General features: G+C 34.5%; 1 protein-coding gene and 2 long non-coding RNA genes across 9 annotated transcripts in view; 1 reads left to right on the plus strand and 2 right to left on the minus strand.

The window, feature by feature from the left end:
* The window catches only part of LOC143908202 (uncharacterized), a 371,145-nt gene that overhangs the window by 84,582 nt on the left and 272,095 nt on the right, over positions 1 to 14,468 (minus strand). Inside the window, exon 1 of one of the 4 annotated variants that reach the window (XR_013260058.1) lies at positions 3,268 to 3,587. The exons of the other annotated variants lie outside the window; for them this stretch is intronic. The gene's annotated coding sequence lies outside the window, so the exon portion shown is untranslated. Of the gene's footprint in view, positions 1 to 3,267; positions 3,588 to 14,468 lie in introns of those variants that run through there. 4 annotated transcript variants of the gene reach the window in all.
* Positions 2,504 to 14,468, plus strand: part of LOC143908208 (uncharacterized) — an 86,621-nt gene continuing 74,656 nt past the window's right edge. For 3 of the 4 annotated variants that reach the window (XR_013260061.1, XR_013260063.1, XR_013260065.1), the window contains exon 1: positions 4,145 to 4,399. This is a non-coding gene — a long non-coding RNA (uncharacterized LOC143908208). Of the gene's footprint in view, positions 2,717 to 4,144; positions 4,400 to 14,468 lie in introns of those variants that run through there. The other variant, XR_013260062.1, reaches the window with a different exon arrangement.
* Positions 7,432 to 7,823, minus strand: LOC143908189 (uncharacterized). Its single transcript, XR_013260051.1, has 2 exons — positions 7,789 to 7,823; positions 7,432 to 7,730 (listed from the first exon to the last, which is right to left on the minus strand). It is a non-coding gene; the product is annotated as an uncharacterized LOC143908189 (long non-coding RNA).

Raw genomic sequence — 14,468 nt, forward strand, 5'->3', positions numbered from 1 at the left:
GCTATACTTTGTATATAATTATATATGTATGTAGTTATGCTATAATTATTTTAATGACTGCATTCTTCTTTGGAGACAGAGTCTTTGAAATAATGATTTCAACGAAAATTGCGTTTTATATAAGCAGACCAGACATAAATCGATAATTACAAAAAACATTACGATTCCTGGTGAGGTTCTGCCAATTATTTCACGACTGCTGGTTTCTACCTACTTAAAGCAATGAAGGAGCATAAGCGTAAACGATATTACACACGATAACCTTAGGCGCTAACAAGTTCAGGCCGATGACTGAACACGCGCGCGCGCGCGTCAGATTAGAGAGATAAGTGCGGAGTACATAAATGAGCTTCCGGTGCATGTGTAAATAACGTAAAATCGGCAAATACAACGTGGCGGTGAGATGGCGTGGAACAAATGATCGAAGAAACGATAGCTATCGTCCTATCATAGCTGAGTGTGTTATGTGACAAATCGGAGAAAAATATAATTTCTTTAATCAGAAAACTTGCGACAGCTTAATCGGTAGATCCCAACACTTTTGGCGTACTGTATACACAGCGATTACCATTTGATAGCAGCAGTAAAATCAATTGCAATTGCAATGTGTCAGACGTAATAATAATAACACTTTGCGGTAGCCGCATTTGACAAGTGATAAAAAGTTCATCAAGCGCGTATAGGTTACATCAACAAGAATTTCCAACCATATCTCATTAAAGTTTAACACGATCAGCGCTAAAATGGCAGCAATAATTTATATCCGAAAAAACTTTACTTAAATATATATTTTGAATATAATATTTTCATATAAATATATATATATATATATATATATATATATATATAATTTTTGTGCCATGAGAAAATCTCACATTCTTTCGAAAAGCACACGATAATGCAATTGTTGCATATTTCTTGCATTAAGTATGTTCTTTGCTAAAACATGACGAGAATTATAGAAATAACAGACTCCGCAGATAGAATCGCAGAACAGTGGTCGTGAATTGCCAAACTGTATTAATAACATATATGTATGTTGTTGCGCATAGGATATGCAGTAACTGCATAAACCTAGCTAAACGCAGAATGCATGTATAATATAGTACGTGTATATGTTATATACAACCATACTATATATTATTGTTCACACGTTGCTAAAATCAGGAGTCGAATATATATATTTCTTCCTTGTTACGTATAATATCTAGTGGCGATGTACAGTTTTTAATGATACGACTCTTGTTATGCGATCAAGCGTATGTAAGACATAGACGCTGTAGTTTAAGAACAATGGAACGAGATAAGATCATACGCGCGCGTGTGTACGATCGCCTGTGTATGTGAAACAGAAGTCGCGGACTAGTCCTAGATATCCTGCGCGTTTGGACAGGGTCAACGCGGGGTACAGAGTGTAAAAAGGCTCTACGTGGGCTGGTAAGCTTTTCATCACGCAGGTTCATCGGGGCCACGAAGAAAGATCTGGGGAATGTGCACGCTCTGAAGAAACGCTGAGATGGACCAGTCGAGAGGAGAGCTATGCGAGAAACCAATGAGAACGCGACCTTACACTCTTATCTTCCTTTGTCCGTTTCTTTTCTGCGTTCCACAATCTCAACTTCGTTATTGCGTCCCCTTTTCCAAATAATTCTTCATATTTTTCTGCATAAATCATTTTCCTTATTATTTATATTTCTGTTATTTTTACGTAGAATAAAAGTTCGTTGTATCCGTTTCTTCCGATTCCGTTCTTAAACGTTTTAAGGAGATATGGAAACGCTTCTTTTTCAGTCTCTTATTTAAAGATGTAATCCTCCTCTCTTTTTCAATTTGCTATCTTTGCTACGCCACCGCGCGATCATTTTTCATCTTCTATTTTTATCCTGACACGATCGCTTCTTTTTAATCCTCTCTTTTTCTCTCTCTGTTTCTTTTTCTTTTTTTCATATTTCCTTTTCTTTTTTGCTATGTACATTTCCTTCCTTTCCTTCTCCTAACAATGTTTGTCACCCCCTATTTTCGTCTCAACCTGATAAATGTTCATCTTTCTCTCTCTATTTTTTTTGTCACAATATCGCTTTTTTTGTGACAATTATCTCTTTCTTTTCTCGCAAGTCGCCTTTTCACTGCATGATTATTTCCCTCGCCATATTTGCCTCTCTATTCATTTTTTTTTTTTCAATCTCTGTGGTCTACGATATTTACTAATTTCATAAAACGTCTTTCAATATTGTTTTACATATTTTATTAAGAAACGATATACGAAATCGACATTTCATTATATGTATAAAGTACCTACATATGTTCTTTCTTATTTTTTAAACTTTATAATTTTTTATATATCTCTTTTAACCATGTCACATTTTGATATTATCAATATAGAAACTGTAGAATTTTACAATCCATAATTCGATCTCAGTTTCGCTGACGAGTTTATCAGAAATCTGATGAGAATACTTACTATGCGCGATTTTTCGCTACTTGTGCAAATATGGCAGAGACTGTGAAAGAAGAGAAAACATTTATCTGATATATACTACGTTTATATAACGTGCGCGGAGTCGAAACATACCGTGAAACTCGAGCTAAAGTACTCAGTGTGTTAGGCAATGAAGTGTAAGTGGATACGTTTTGTGATCTGTTAAAATGCGATGATATCAGCACTCTTTTACGATGGAGAACGGTGGAGAACTTGGTCAGTTATTTACGAGAACTTGTAAGTTGCGAATGTTAAAGAGCAAATATAGTACTCATAAAAATTTAAAAAAGCAGTCTATATTCTATATACAAAAACTAATAAAACAATAAGAAATTCGTTACAATATACACAAAACTCGTATATAAAATTTGTTTCAGCTTAGTGGTAAAAATTTAATTAATTGAAATTAAAATAAACAGGCCTATAGGAGCGTGATTATGTCTTATTAAAGGCTTTGATATCAATATTAAATTTTAATTCATTATCTAAACAATCAATTACATTATTAATAACAGCTGTATATTATCATCTCATAATAAAACTTTTTTTTTAAATATCGCAAATTATACGTTACATCAATAATTATGAATAAAATGTGAACAGTCGTGTATCATATTTAAGGAAACAGCTTTAGAGTAACGTCTACTGATCTATTTGTGTTAATTAAAAGTATATATTATAGATTACTATAAAAAGAGACGTATTATAGATTAATATAAAAAAGACGTAGTTTACACAAGTGAAAAAATATAAAAAATGCTCATAAACATTAATAGCACAGAAAATACCTGATGAATGGAACTTCAATGAAGGTTGGTAAAGCGAGCGTCGGTTGTTATAGGGTTGCATCACTGGCTACCATAATGCACTGCGCTCAGCTGACATTACAAAATGGCCGCCCGCAGCTTGGGCGTGGTCGTTTCATATCAATTAAAATTTGTTACTCTTAAATTTGCAAATACGTCTTAAGGATTGTCGAGATCAGATTGGAATTAATATGCAGAAAAACAACACTGTGACGCGATTTACACTTCCACTTCGAGAAACGCTTGACTCGACGTGATTGTCGCGGCACGCGATGTGGATGCCGCTGCTTCTGTAGCAGCCATCTTGGTGATACTCCCTCCATCATGCGCGCGCGGTCCTCGTGTCACAACCTCCGTCGCTTCTCTTTTATCTCTCTTTCCCTCCACTCGGCGTTGCGTTTCTTCTGTCCGCCTTTCTGCAGCTTGAGAGCGATATTCTACCGCGACAATCTCTTTCTACTGATATGCCATTTAAGAATGTTCTTTTTTATCTTTTAGTGAGCACGACAGGCCATTGCCTTGAGCGATCGATATCGTCGTGATAATTGTCACATATTTGTCGAATTAGATGATTTTTATATATTTTTAATTCGGCAAAAATCTTTATCTCATATTACGTTTATTTATATCATTTACGTAATAAATCTTATCCGGTAGGTATTCTCGCAATGTGTCTGATACAATAAAAATTGCAATAATCCTTTTTGACTTTTATTTCAAAAGTGTAAATAATAAAATATCGCGGAACGGAACTGTGAAAGCGACATCCAGATATAAGTATCCAGCGATAATTTTAACGAAATAGAGCATCGCCAAAACGGTGCGGCGGCCCGATGCCCCTCTACCCTATCTCCCCTATTCCGACCATGATCCCCCATATACATCTCTAGAGCTACTCGTCTCACGCTACAACGGCGCAACTTAGTATTGTAGGCATTCCGAACGAAGTTTCGGGGACGTCAGCGTGCGTGTCGCGAAGAAAATTAACGACGGTGATGACAATTTTGAAATTCGCGAAGCGTCGCGGATCACCGAAAAGGCATTCGATGCCGGATGACGAGTCGAAGAGAGGACGGCGGGAAGGAGGTCGGAAACGGCTTTGGAAATGTTTGTGGTAAGTGTCGGTATATACGCGCGAGATCCTCGCGGTTGTGTGCGTGTGTGTTCCGTTCGGCGGTACAAAGCTGGTTTTCGTCGCGGCAGGCATTCTGTCCGGAGGACCGAGCGAGGGAAGCCGGGGAAGTGGGATACGGCCATCTTGGCTGGCTGTACCGTCCTATCTCTCCCTCACATATGCGCCTCTCTTATTCCTCTGTCGCGACCCGCGCCTGCGTATCTCGAGACAGCGCCACTGGATTTCTCCTCCTTCCTCCTCGGCCGCTTCGGCGGCGCTTGTTTTCTTCTTTCTCTCCTTCGTCTTGTTATTCCTTTTTTTACTTCGCCCATCCTTTGACACGTGCCGCCGGCCGATTCCAGCAGAAGTGCGATACTAATGGCGCGATCCAAATCTAAAGCACGTTCTGGCTACTTAACGGTCAATCTACTTTAAACAATTCTGGATAGAAAATATTTATCTTTAAAATGCAATCTTAAATTTGCGTTACTATACCTACGCAATTTTTTTACACTTTTCGAATTTATATTACGATTAAACGCGTTTCATAACTCAATTTAATATTTTTTGTTACTAAGATTTTCCATTATCAGACGTCAACCGTGTAAATTTATATTACTATTTGAGTTGTGGGGCAATAATTTAAGATATTTTATTTACGCTTATGAAAAAATTTTGTGTAACAATACGCTATAAATTCCAATATCAACTGGGCACTGGGCAACCACTTCGCCATAAGATCTGCTACGAACAAATAAGATCTGCTATAAACTTGTCATATTCGATTCGCTACAAATATTTCATAAATTTATTAATGGTTTTGCACGATGTGTGCAGGGAATTGAAAAGCTCACTGGATAATTACTTTGCTTTCACCTACAACGAACAGCTAGAGTAACGCTGTGAATGTTTATACTCGATAACGCGACCATTTATTATGCTGTTGATAGTATTCCATTAATTTATCCCATCGCGAATTGTAAATTAAATATATGGTACTTCATTACAAACCAGACTGATTTGATGTGCATTTCAGATAATTAATAAACGATAAAGTAGAATCATTAAAACGACTATCACATTCATGAACGGTTTCTTTACTATTTCAAGTATTATGCCAACCATATGCATAAACTTTACTACAATACTTCTTGCAATGTAAAGCCGTTCTAATATTTTGCTATAAACTCAAAATTGTTATTATATTAAAATTGCTTTAGATTCAATAAAATCGAAAAATACGTATAATTCATAATTAGAAAATAAACAAATTAGAAAACTCTAATCGTATTTGTTTCCGACTTTTGTAATTAATTGTTTATTTAATGATCCAATGCACTTAAATAAATTAAATTAATGAAATCTTACAATAGACGTTAAAATCTCCTATTTTTTTCTTATAAAAAAGTAAAAACATTTGTTTTTACACCTTCGAACATATAGACAGAATATTTCTGTCTCTTAAAATATAATTAAAAGTGTTCACATATATAATATTTGCAATATATAACGTTCCAATTTAATTTACTGATGAAAATTTGTTGCTTTTGCTCCACATATATCCGTGTTGCGAAATCGAATGTTATCGGAGCGTGCATCGTAAAACCGGTCCTGTCATATTCTGGTACCAGCGGTAAAAATCGAGATTTCATCTTTTTTTTATTCACGTCATAAAGATTGAATTAAATTTGATACGATTCAACGTTCCATTTCTTGCTACTTCTATCTTGCGGGAAAGAAATAAAATCTTGCTTTTATACATGCTACTGAATCACAAAAACATTCTAAGAAACCTTAACAAATACGGTTAAAACATTTTATATGTATTAATAAAGTTTATTCACTACACCTTATATATTTGTAGTCGCACAATTCATATATGTTTCTGTATTCGTGCAACAATTTTTATTATTAAGCTATAAAACATATTTTGCGGATATTGTTTATTGTTGCGAAATTTTCAATTTGAATGTAACGCAAAGATATCGCTAATAAAATATTTCACACCTAGTGGAACGTTAAAGCTTCTCCGCAACGCATCTCCGCCATTAACTCCGGACGCCGTGCTCAGACTTACTGCATATTGATCTCATCAATCCTATCTTCCACCTTCCCTTCCCCAGTCTTCCCTTCTGTCTGTTCTTCCCTTCCCTTCCCTCGTATCACAACTGACGCGGGATTATAAATTATGTTTGATCGATATTTAGAAAATGAATGGAACTACGCGACATTGGATTACTGGTATTTCACGAAATAATAGAGACAATTTTATTATTGTGCATAAAATAGAAATATATTAAAGGAAAAAATAATATATAATAAAGTTATAATTAAATTTAACAGTGTGCAAAAAAACAAGAACGAGTTTTCAGGATTGAAGAATATACATAAATATATGACACCGTATGACACTTTGCTTTCTCAAATATAGAATTAACAATACTTTGCAATAAATTCCAAGATTATATCTAAGAGTGTTGCTCCACTATAAGTTAGATTGAAAAGATTAGAAATCATTGGCTTCGAAGTCCCATTTATGAATGTCACTTACAATTAGCCTAACCAACTATTAATCGCGATTTACTGATATACCTACTTCATGTGCATTTAATAATCTGTTGAATGTTGGCAATATATTACAATTAGTGGAATACATATGCATTTGTTATTAAAACAATTTGCATGAAATATTATCGCTGCTACACTGAGATAAACATTTACTATTTTTAATTTTTTTTTTTCGTTCAAAATTATTTTATTCGATAAAATTTTTTAAGAAATGTTTTATCTGACATGGCATGTGTGTTTAATATGCATAATTTTTAATCTTGTTTCTACGCTTTTATTAGAAAAGATGAGAAATTAAAATTAAAATTAAAAAAAGTAAAATATTAAAAAAAAATTAAAATATAAAAAAAGTATATAAAATATATATATATATATATATATATATATATATATATAAAAAGAATAAAATATAAAAAAATTAAAATTAAAAAAAGTAAATAATGAGAAAAATTATACATCGAGAATATTTTTGGAAACATTTACTAAAATTTATAGAAACAAATATTTTATCAGTTAATTCTAGTTTGTATATCTATACGACTTTACTGGAATATACACAGAAATAAAATTGCAACCGCACGCACGCATACACGTTTAATGTTTTTTTTTCTTCGGATTTTACTGGCAGATAATTCCGAGTCAACAGGCAGACTTGATTTTGCTGCGTGAAACATCGCGAATAATCCGTGACGTGGTAACGACGAGAATGGCCAATCTGGTTGCACTTTTATGCGCTGTTTGGCACACGAAACGCACGTCGCGCCTATAAAACGCATAAAGCGTCAGGTATAAGTGGCCGGCGCGCTCTCTCCCAACCGAACCTCTTAAAACGGGCGCGCGTACGCCGCACTGCCTTGGCCGGATCCAGTAAAAGTTGCCTTTTGTTTGATAGCCGGCTAAATCGGCCTGGCAACCCCCTAATGCGTCATTACTGTCGGACTTTACTGCTGCCTCGTATCATTTCACTTAGGTATATTGATATGGCAACGAGTTCTCGACCTATCCCAACACCAACGATTTTACCGCACTTATATCCACGAAGATGTTAGTCACATACTGAGTTTTACATAATTTCCGTTATACGTATGCATAAGGAAGCAATTATTTGTTTGTGTAGATTAAAATTTCTCTTTTTACTGACTATCACGGAAATTTTTAATTATTTGTCACTAATCTCTCGATGCATAGCTGCGCAATTTCCTGTTTACTGGGCAATGAATAAGCATTATTGATGGTATTATAGGATAAGCGTTTGCACACCAATAGAAATATGTTTTTGTTATTACTGCAATATAGTTATTTTTTTTTAATTTATTAACTTTAGTGTTTTCAAACTTTGCTCTTTTTGTCAATTGTCAATCAAATTGCATTAAAAAATACATATTTTTATATGAAAAAATAATATTTTCTTTTATGAAAAAATAAGATGGAAATAAAATTAACCATATTTTATATTTAATATCTTTCTAAGTGCACATAATGTTTTATGAAAGAAGTTCATTGACGTTAAGTACGAGACGTCGCCGATGATTACAGTTTATCTTTTCTATACCATGCGCAAGAACACAAAGTCCAAATCTATTTCTGCTTTCTGAAACTGGACTATTTATTAAATTTATACCAATTACTTTTAAAATCATTGATTAACACTTTCGGATGAAGTTCTTTAATATTATATTTTTGGTAACAGAACGTTTGTTATATCTTAAAGTTTGATTATTAATGCGCATATAAAATTATTTTAGAAATCTTTTTACAATAGTACATCAGAAACTATATGAAAATTTTATTACATAATGAAACATCAATTTTTTATCATTAATAAATAAGAATTCATCAAATATGATGCTGTTAATTTAATGTTATTCAAAGGTGTTATTTATTATATGTACAACGCATTATATGAGCTCGAATCACATTACATGTTATGCAACATCGATTATAAAGAACATATGCAGACATATAATAAAAATTAATATTTATATGTAGACGCTTTTGCATCATATCTATTTCATATAAATTGTGCGTTAAAATAATATTCGCAAATATTTTCGCGTTAGCACAAAAATGTTGGAAATGTTTTTCGCATCTGACATTTTTACCGAAATGTTATTGTGAGCATTCCAGAAAACCATTGTCACTAATGCACGACATCAGATAAATGGCCTGCTTTGTGTTCCCAATATCTCAGCAACCTCATAAGTTTCTCATTTAACAACTGTTTATTTGTCTTGAATCAGACATGGCAAATCTATAAATATACTACTAAAATATAAGACGTTTTGCATCTGCCTCGCGGTAATTTTTGTTGTAAGCCATCTAAGATTTTTTTTTATTGTAAATGAAATCGATTTGATTATACAGTAATCAAACTGCACTATGGACATATAAAGTTTGTTCTGACAGTAATAAACACAATTCTGCCATATACATGTATGTTAATCTCTGACTATATGTTCGATTATTACACACGTATAAAATAATTCATAAGTATTATATAGGTATACAAAATGCATATAAAATACATATATACATACATACATAATGTATGTTATGTATAAAATATATACATACATGTATATATAATACACACAAATTTCAGATATTTCATTTTTCGTGCATTATTTTTTGCTGATTTTCAGGCTAATTTAGAGTCAATTTTAGTGAAAATGTTAAAAGATATTATTATTGCTATTTTGTAATTTTGCGCATCAAAAATCTCCTTGTAACTATATAAATCTTAAATTAAAATTTTATTGAAGTAAGTTTTTCCTTTTAAATTAGATAAAGAATATTAATTCAGTTCTTTGAAGTTTAAATTGAAAAATGTTCTTCTTTAGTCGTTTATAATTCAGTGATTGTTTTGATATTTTTTCGTTAAAATTTAACATCTTCATTAAAAATAAACTCTAAATTGCAATATATATCGTAGATATTGCTTTTTACCTGATTGTTTAATTAGATTACTGCATTATACACGTATACAATAAAGAATTACACGCCCCACATAATAATATAAAAATATATAGAGTTTTAATGTCTTTTATCGAGCCGAAATGTTTATCACTTCTCATCACTGTCACTAATGGAAAAAAGCTAAATTTTTGCGATATGTATTAAAGTTTTTTCGCGAAAAGCACGCGAGAAGAACCTCTACCGATAGTGTTACATACGCGTAGGTCGAAAGAAAACTGGCCTGTGTAGGGTTAACCCCACTAACTCTTCGAATCCACAATCGGATGTTGTCCTGGAGAAAAAAAATCTTAAGAAAGGATGGAGCAAAGGAACGAGACTACCTCTAAGGCAGGCAATTGTAGGGTTTACGACGTTGTATTGGGCATAGAACGCTTCAAGCGATGTTACTACGAGCGCCGTATCCGACGGACCGAAAGACCGATTTCCGACGGGCGCGAACGGATTGATTCTACAAAGCTTGATTCTCGCTACTCAGATGTGAGTTCTATCAGCCAATACTTCTCTAAACCTATTATTAGTCAGTTAATGATCTAACGGCGAAAAATGTATGATTGTAGGCATTCATTGATATTATTCAATTAAAAAATGTTATTTATGAGAACTTGGCTTTTATATGGATTAAAGTATTATTTAACTTACTATTATTTAACAAACTCTAAAACATTTTAGCAACTTTGCAAAATACTCTTAGGAAGTTTATTAAATATATGCTGTGATGGACAATTTCTATGCAAACAGCATTATTTAAAACTGTTTATTTTTCTCCTTAAACATGATATATTACTTATGTTGAAAATAATGTTCTAACAGGAAAAGTGAAGATTTTAAAAAAATATTGTATATAATAAAAATATATATTGTATAAAATGTTTTATTCTTGCCAAAGTAATTGTGAAACTGTTAGTCGCGGTCAGTCAAAAAGCGCGGCGGGTCTTGCAAGTCTACAGCTTTATTTCCTCTGTTTTTAATTATGAGTTTGGTAAGACCCACTGTGAATATTCCTATCATAAACTTTCTCATACTGTCACTCCGGTAAATGCTTTTTTAACAAAACTCCTTTTTTAACAACCCTTGAGAGACTTCCGACCCTTAGCCCTTTTTAAATTCGGCACAGATCACCATGGGGGAAAAAGTCACACTGTTGCAGGAAATGACGGTAGCTATTCTTTCTCCAGGTTTTAATTGTCAACCTTGGAATTCCTTGCGATTCCGTGACTATATGGTTTTTTAAGGCCCTTTTTTAAGACGTTTTTTAAGGCCCTTTTTTAGCCCTTTTGCGGCTATGTTGATGACAAAACAAACGGTTGAAGCGCGTAATGTATGACCCTTCAATGTCCTTGAAAAAGATCGCCCCCTCTGTCTCTATTTCTTCGGCGATGCGATTCGTTCGATGTTGGATGTTTTTTTAGCAGGTAAAAAAATCAGTGGCATTAAAGCAACGGTATATACCGTTGACAGTACAGAGACTGACGTGAACTGTGTTATTTCGTATATTTTGATATTTGATTCGTATAGACATGCTTTTAAAAAATCAACATTTTTTAGATCTTAATCTCTCATAAATCATAATGTTTATTTAACAACAAGAAATTATAAATCCTTCATCATAGTTGATCATCAAAAGTGCGCAGAATCTATCTAACGTCTCAAAACATTTGTCATATGTATAATATCTATATCAATATATGGATGATGTCTTTCTACCAGGTATGATATTTTAATTACGAATTGATAGTAAAGCATGATATATATCCCAATCGCGCAGATGATCATTACAATCAACTAAAAAAAACTGAGCTAACAATTGCATTTATTAACTCAGTTACATCGTTGCAATAATAACAAACATGATTTGCAAAATATAAAGATAATGTTACAATATCTTTCATAAAAATGACATATTTCTCTTAATTTTTTTAATGAAAAATGAGTAGATTATAATAGTCATCTTTTGCGATATGTAAGTTATCTATTAAGTTATATTTATGCATATAAATAAAATTGCACGGGCTCTAGTGTTGTAATTGCACAATAGAATAAAGCGCAGAATAAAGAATGCAATTCCTCTTTTCAAACATCATCATAAATTGCTCGGGACTTTTATACTATCGGATTAAGACATCTGCACAAAACTGACAGACATACGAGACAGATCATTATACAACCCGAGGAACGTGACGAGAATTATCGGTAGCTAGAATAACTCGCCTTGTATGAAGGTTTAAACAAGGCAATGATCAATTAAGATTACCGCACCTACATATAGCGAGATACAGTTTCATCTGAATGTTTCTTCCTCGCGTTGCGTAAACTGATTTCAACTATAACGAACAAAGAGAATCGCTTTTTGGTATAAATCCACAAAAATTTTGCATATTTAATAGCGAGTTACCCAAGAGCATAATCTTCCTGAATTGTTTGGTACAAACAGTTACGTATTATGTTAATACGCCATGAGAGAAATATGTCGGTATTAATTATTGCAATGGTGTAATCATTGCGGTGTAAAGATTATCCCGTGAGATATTTCATCGCGTTAATTTTACGTTAGTTACATCATGGCAACCGTTATTAATTGTTTTATTAATTTATCAACCTTAATATTGCTGCTGCTTGTGCAAAGTTGACAGCCTAATATAAATCCTCTATCATTGCTTCATTCAGCGGTTATCTCTCCTACCTCTCTCTTTTAGCTCGATTTAAAAAATCTTTTTTATCCCGCTTTATTTCCGTTTATCCCTACGGTTGCACATTTATCTAGAGAAACGGGAAATCGTTGCTCCTGCGCGAACAGGTAAATAGGTATCGATAGATGCACAGAGTCTGGTAGAGAGACCGCGGCCATTCGCGTTGTACCCGTCGCTAGGGTGGAGCTTTCCACGGCCGCGGAGGGAGAAAGATAGGGCGGCGGAAGGGAGAGGGTGATAGGGAACGACGGGGATGAAAGAGAGAGAAAGGCGGTGCGGTCCATAACGCGTGGCAGTAACTAACCGGATTCCGGTGGGCTATGCGCGGCGCGCGGCAGCACCATCGCCCCATACGGCGTAGAATATGGGGAATCTATGGGCTCATATCCACGACCCAAACTGTACACTAGCCAAATGGACGCGGCAATAACGGCCCGTTAACGCTAATTCGCGGAATTCTGATTGACGACGGCCACAGGGAACGGGTGCGCCCCTCAATTTCTGCCTCTCTCGCCGCATTCTATGTCCGCCTCTCTGCTCTCCGGTTGTGCGTTACTTGTCTCTCTTCCTCCCTTCCCCCCCTCTCTCTCTCCCTCCCTTATTTCATTCTCTAGGTTACATGAACTCCCTGCCTATCACTTCAATGGCGCCAGTGATTTTAGAAATATCGGCAAAATATACATACATTAGAAGTATATAAATGAGAGAATTCAATGAATCTATATATTCGAGGATAGGTTTTTAATGCAAGATAATTTTTATAGATACTTTGTGGCAGCCCTACTATAGAAACTCTATATATTAGTTCAAAGAATGCTTTCAGAGAGTTATATAATATCCCAAAATATTTTCAACTGTGTATACATAATACTCTCAATAAATACAAAGGAAACTTTATATAATTTATGTCACTTTATGTAAAGTAACGCTTCTTACTGATCGAACAAATAAACGCGATTTTTACCAATAATTGGTTTGACGCCACTGCATTTTACCCTTTCCTCTCTCGATATTCGCTCGGGTTTCCTCTCTGTTCTATATGGATTTCCTCTCTTCATCTCGTGCACGCGGTTGATCCGCGTTTGCCTCACCGACCGCCATGAATTTGTAATACGAGCTCAAACACCAACCAGCCCTCGCAAATGCCATCCCCGAAGAGTAAGCACACGCATACGTGGGCGTGCACGGCAAACAAATGTGACGAGACACAAATCTATTGACATATAATAACTTGTGCATCACTACATACGACGTACATAGCCTCTGCGAGAGAGTGGCTGCGAAATGCCCCGCGATTCTGATTCTTTTGTTTCTTTCCGTTCTATAACTATTTTATACTTCTGACTATTCTCCAAGTCCGTTTTTTATTCAATTATTTTGCTGTTCCTCCCTTTCTCATATATTAAGCTATCCGACATCTCTTTTATTATTCTCATGAATTGTTAATTGCGTTTTGATTCATATTTCTTTGAGATTCTTTTATCATTAATGAAGATCTCAGCCCCGTTTTAAACGCCTAGTTTAGTTTTAAGAGTAATTAATCCTGTTAGAATTATAACGGATACAATAAAAATCTTTCAACGCGCCGTATCTCTGCGTCAATTACGAGCGTTGCAGGTACTAATTTATTAGAGATTCGCCAATAGATACACGCAGTGCCGCTCATCTCCTCGAACAACGAGACGTGTCTTTTTGATTCGATGAGATCATCATTTTGATTACATTCCTGAGTAAAACCCATCGTAACGAGCGTTGCGTGCGTCCGGACCTTCCAATTAAAGCCGCGCGCTTTGCCGCATTTCATCGTTTATTTATAGATGCACAGTTATAGCACGCAC

This window comes from Temnothorax americanus, unplaced genomic scaffold, assembly GCF_048541705.1.
Source record: "Temnothorax americanus isolate GAGA-0224 unplaced genomic scaffold, ASM4854170v1 Scaffold9, whole genome shotgun sequence".
Lineage (NCBI taxonomy): Eukaryota > Metazoa > Arthropoda > Insecta > Hymenoptera > Formicidae > Temnothorax > Temnothorax americanus.